This window comes from Myotis brandtii, unplaced genomic scaffold (genome assembly GCF_000412655.1).
Source record: "Myotis brandtii unplaced genomic scaffold, ASM41265v1 scaffold324, whole genome shotgun sequence".
Classification (NCBI taxonomy): domain Eukaryota; kingdom Metazoa; phylum Chordata; class Mammalia; order Chiroptera; family Vespertilionidae; genus Myotis; species Myotis brandtii.
The window spans coordinates 2,694,349-2,700,545 of record NW_005362439.1 but is presented as its reverse complement, the minus strand read 5'-3'; positions in this window follow the sequence as shown (position 1 = coordinate 2,700,545).

Genomic DNA, 6,197 nt, shown 5'->3' with positions numbered 1-6,197 from the left:
CTGCAGCGGGGCGCGGGGCCCCCCTCCCGGCGGCCCCTCAGCCTCTGCGGGCTCCTTCCCCTCCAGTTCTCTCTCCGCCAGCCTTGCCCCGATCCCATCACTGATGATCCTCCAGCGACCTGCTCAGCTTCTTCCTCTCCCCTCCCCTCCGGGACCCGCTCGTTTGCTGTGAGTGGTTAATAGTCACCCACATGAGGCGCCTCCCACACCCAGCTTTCCCTCCGCAACCCCTGGCGCGCCCATCCCATTGCTGGCCGGACAGTTCCACTTGGCTTGCCCTGCACGAACATCTAACTTGCCGCGTCTTGCCCCTATGATAGTCCATCTCAGAGATGGCGCTACCACCCACCCCATCGTCCTAGATGCCTCCTCGCCTTCCCTCCGAAATACGTCCCCAGGCGCGCTCCATGCTTCATCCTAATTCCAGCCTGGTTGAGGCTATTAACATTCCGCTCAAAGATCTCCTTGTCTGCACTCCTACCTCCTTCACATCCACTCGCCGCACGGCTGGAGCTAGCCAGCTACAATCCATGTCTGACTATGCCTCTCTTAGCCTAAGGCTGCGCTGGTGCCAAGCCCACTCTGTCTTGGACACGCTGGTCTGCCATTTTCCCATCTAACACCTCTGGAGTTGGGACCACGAATTTGAAGGCTGTCAATGTATTTATTGCTGTTGGGCCCTACCCGGGGAATTTGCATCTCACTCCCCCTCCTCCCCTAACTGGCAGCTTCTTACTCATTCTCCAAAGCTCAAGAGGTGAGTCATCTCTTTGAGAATGCCGTCCTTATTCCACTATCTGTCTGAGTGGAAGTGTCTCTGGGCCCCAACACTTAGCATCCCCGCTGCTTTCATCATACTGGGAATAAAGACCTGACCCTTCAAGATGGCCTGTGAGGCCCTGCACCTCTGTGCACCACCTCGGCCCATCCCCACCCCCAGCCCCTTCCTCCCTCTGCTCTGATCACACTGAGGGTCTCAGTGCCTAGTCTCTTTGTTCATTCACCCTCCCACCTCAGGGTTTTTACACAGCCTGTTCTTTCTGCCTGGTACACCTTTTGCCCTTCCTTACCTACTCAATGTTTGCTCTCATCCTAAGTAAGCACCATTTCCTCAGAGACACCTTCTCTGAACCCTCTCCCACCCCAACCCCGATTCAGTCAAATCCTCCTTTGATAGATCAAAGCACATAAAAAACTAGAGAATAATAACATCATCTTTTTCTTCTCTGCCCCTCCTCTACCACCCCCTCCGCCCTTTGTCAAAGCTTAACATTTGCTAATTTTTCTTCAAATATTTTCTTAAACACATACACACACACACACACACACACACACACACATTTTTATTGATTTCAGAGAGGAAGGGAGAGAAAGAAGGAGATGGAGACATCAATGATGAGAGAGAATCATTGATCGGCTTCCTCCTGCACACCCTCTACTGAAGATCGAGCCCACAACCCCTGCATGTGCCCTGACAGGGAATCAAACTGTGACCTCCTGGTTCATAGGTCGATGCTCAACCACTGAGCCACACTGGCTGGGCCAAATCTTTTCTTAAGGACATAAAACTTTACAAATCCAGGTGGAGCCCTCTGAACCTAAGGTACCCACTCTCCTGCATTTGGGGTTTATCATTCCCATGCACGTTTTTGAATTTTTACTACATGTATTTCTGCCTATCAACATTTTATAGAATTGTTTGGCATGTTTGTAAACTGAAGAAATGGCATTATACTGATTATATCATTGTGCAGCTTGCTTGCTTCACTCAGCATTATGATTTTGAAATGTACTCTTATGGATACATGTAGTTCTCAACCTGTGGGTCGCGACCCTTTGGGGGTCAAACGACCCTTTCACAGAGGTCGCCTAAATACATCCTGCATATCAGATATTTACATTACGATTCATAACGGTAGCAAAATTACAGTTATGAAGTAGCAACAAAAATAATTTTATGGTTGGGGGTCACCACAACATGAGTATTAAAGGGTCGTGGCATTAGGAAGGTTGAGAAACACTGTTCTAGATCATGTTCACCAAACTTTACTTACCTGTCTCCTTCTGGAGGACATTCAGCTTATTTTCAAATTAGTTTGTTCTTGGGAACAGTGCTACAATTAATATTTTACTTTTTTTAAAAAAATATATTTTATTGAATTTTTACAGAAAGGAAGGGAGAGGGTTAGAGAGTTAGAAACATCAATGGGAGAGAAACATTGATCAGCTGCCTCCTGCATACTCCCTACTGGGTATGTGCCTGCAACCAAGGTACATGCCCTTGACCGGAATCAAACCTGGGACCCTTGAGTCCACAGGCCAATGCTCTATCCACTGAGCCAGACTGGTTAGGGCCAATTAATATATTTTTTTTATCCCTTCCCCTTGTATGAAAATGAGCCATCTGGGTAGATACTTGGGTGTGGAATTGCTGGGTTCAGGTCATGCAAGTTAGCAGCTTCATTCAGCATGACTGAGCAGATTTTCAAAGTGGTAGGACCGATTTACTCTTTGAGAGCAATATATGAGTTCCCATGGTTGGCATCCTCAGCAACACTTGGTAATGTCAGACTTTAATTTTTTTTGCCAAGCTGATGGGTGTGACATGGTTATTTCAATGTTTTAATTTGCAATTCCCTGTTTACAAGAGAGACTGAGGCCCGGCTGGTGTGGCTTAGTGGTTGAGCATCTGACCTGTGAACCAGGAGGTCAGGGTTCAGTTCCCAGTCAGGACATATGCCCAGATTGCAGGCTCGATCCCCAGTGCAGGCCGTGCAGGAGGCAGCCGATCAATGATCCTCTCTTATCATTGATGTTTCTATCTCTCTCTCTTTCTTCCTTCCTCTCTGAAATCAATAAAAATATATTTTAAAAAAGAGACTGAGTATACTTTCATTTGTTTATTAGCCATTTGCCTTCTGTCTTTTAAAAATTGCCCATTGATTTATCTGACAGTGCTTCTATTGGATCATCTCTTATTAAGTGTAGGAGTTCTTTATGTATTCTGGATACTACTCCTTTGTCCAGCTGTAGCCCATCTGGTGTCTTTGACTCCACTGCAGCTTTAAATCTGGGCGATTATTTGATTAATGTCTGGCTTTCCCACTAGACTACAAACTCCATGAGAAGAGGGACCATCCCTGGCAACGCATACAGCGTCTAACACACACCAGGACTCAGTGAACACTTCTGGACTGAACTGTATTGACATCATTGTCTGTCTGTTTGTCTGTTTATTTATTTATATTTACTTATTTATTTTTTTGCTGAAAAAAGACTGGACTGAACTGTATTGACATCATTGTCTGTCTGTTTATTTATTTATATTTACGTATTTTTTTTTTGCTGAAAAAACTTTATTGTTTCATTTGGTTCAATGCATGGGAAAGGGCTTCAGGGTGGTTAAAAGAATGGCTAGTAGGTTCGGGGAGAGGCTCAGGAAAAAGCCAGACACCAGGGGATGCAGAGGGGCCCTCAAAGGCCTCTGGGCTCCACAGGCTCCTAGTCGTGCTTGAGGGTGAGCCTTTTGAAGAGGTACTCGCCCAGCCCAGCCTGGGGGCCGGCAGCCTGCAGAGGTTAGTCAGGTGTCACCCATCTTCTTGATGAGTTTCACCTCCTCACCCAGGAAGTGGTTCTCCAGGAAGTCACAGAGCTGAGGGTCTGTGTGGGTAGAACCCAGGGCCTGCAGCTCCAAAAGGGCCTGCTTCAGGTTCCTCTCCAAGGCCAGGGCAGCTTCCCTGGCGTCCTGAGTTTTGCCCACTCAACTTGGGGAGGCTTCAACACGTCCTGGAAGAGAATGCGCCCACCGCGCTGTTTTTGCAACTTTAAGAGATGTTTAGTGCCCTCGTGCTTCTTCTCTGCCAACTCCCAGAGGAAGTGGCCCATGCCCTCGAGAGCCACATCATCCTGATTGAAAAAGAAGCCCCGAGAGAGGTAGGTGTAAGAGGCCCGCAGATGCAGGTTGGCCAGGTGGTTGACCGCAGCCTCCACCTGGGTGGAATAATCCTGAGGAATTTGGGAGCTCATGGTTGTTTGACAATAAGGAGTTAAAGTAGGAAAGAACACACAAAAAACCCACAAAACCAGTGTGTTGGCTGGTCCCAGAGGTGGTTCTGAAGGTGGTGACTGGATCAGACGCAGGAGAGTGGCCGGAGCTGGAAGAAGGGGTGTCCCTGGGTCTGTTCTGTCCAAATACGGTTGAAGCAAGAGACAGATCCGGGACCGCCGATGGCAATGCGAGAGGCTATGGCCAGGCAGCTTCTTATTTATTATTTATTTTATTTATTTATTTTGTTAATCCTCAGCTGAGGATATATTTTTTTAAAATACATTTTATTGATTTCAGAGAGGAAGGGAGAGGGAGAGAGAGATAGAAACATCAATGATGAGAGAGAATCATTGATAGGCTGCATCCTGCACGCCCCCTACTGGGGATGGAGCCCGAAACCCAGGCATGTGCCCTTGACCAGAATCAACCTGTGACCTCCTTGCTCATAGGTCTAAACTCAACCCTGGAACCCGCCAGCCAGGCCCAAGGATATTTTTCCATTGATTTTCAGAGAGAGTGGGAGGGAGGGAGAGAGACACACAGAGAGAAACACCGATGTGAGAGAGACACATCGATTGGTTGCCTCCCACATGCACCCTGACCAGAGCCAGGGATGGCACTTATAACCTAGGCACAAGCCCTTGACCAGAATCGACCCCAGGACCCTTCAGTCCTCAGGCCAATGCTCTACCCACTAAGCCAAACCAGCTAGGGCAGTGGTCGGCAAACTGCGGCTCATGAGCCACATGTGGCTCTTTGGCCCCTTGAGTGTGGCCACGAAATTTAATCACACTGTATGTGCATGCCCGCACGTGGTATTTTGTTGAAGAGCCACACTCAAGGGGCCGAAGTTTGCTGACCACTGAGCTAGGGCATTATTTGTCTTTTTAAATGCTCAGAGCTCACCCTCAATGACCCACAAGGCAATAAGCTCCTTGAGACCAGGAACCTGGAACTATCTTATTCATTTTTGTATCTCCATCTTTGTATCTATCACAACACAACACCTCTGGCTCAGAGTATATATCCAGTCATTTTTGCTTAATTAATTTCCTTTGGGCTTTCTCTTTCTTTCTTCTCTTCTCAACCCATCTTGTATCTCTAAGCCCAGTTATATTATCTATAAAGTGAATGAATAATGGAAGCCTCCTCGGCTATTTAGTGGAATCACACAATATAATGTATGTAAGTAAGTAGAGCAGTACTTAGCACACAGTTGGCGCTCAATAAGTGGTGGCTTTTGTTATTCCCACAACAATCATGTTGGTGACTAAAGATACTCGCTGTTTAATTTTAACAGACAAAGTTCTTTCAGACAGAGAATAAAAGTGAAATTTCTAAAGATCTGGTGAGCAGGTTATTTTTTTTTTTTTTTACCTTTATTGGCATTTGACCCACTACATAAGGCTCAGTCCCAACACGATCTCTCCAAAGCATCAAATCTCATTCTTCTCCTTCTCTTTTATAAATTCCAGACAAATCAAAGGCACACGAACCATACATAGAATTCAAACCTTTAAGTGGAAACATATAAAGGCCAGCTCTGTGTCTTTGGCCAGAAGTCAGAGAGCAGAAAGGAGTTCTGTCGGTGAAACCGGGCGGGAGCGAGTGGCTGCAGCCGGGGACAAAAGCGGAATTCTTACATCTGTTCCCTACATCTGCCATTGATTGTGTGACCTTTGATCTATTTATAAAATGAAGATAATAATTCTTGCTTTCTCTGGAGGTTGAACTTCATTAGTTACTCATTCTTAAATGCTTTGAGATTCTCGACATGAAAGGCAGTTCGGCCTTATTTAAACAGCTCTCCCAATAGGTAAGTGGCCCAGCAACATCTGTCCATATAACGCAGGAATCTGATCCCCATTTTATCATAAAGTGAGGCCAGGAAGGTGGATTGGTCCACCCGGAATTGTAAGTTGCCATCAGACAGGGAGACCCCCTTCATCTCTGGCTTCGGGTTTGCAAGAATGAGAAATCTCAGGGCAGCCCGTTTCATCAAGATGTAATACTATCCAGAGGCCGGTCACCTCTAGGGTTTCATCTCCCGCCGAGGACAGAGAGTGGCGGCACTGTGCCCACTGCAGTGTGAGCCCGCCAGAGAGAACCGAGCCACAGCGAGGGACTGCTGGACGCCGCCTCTCCCACA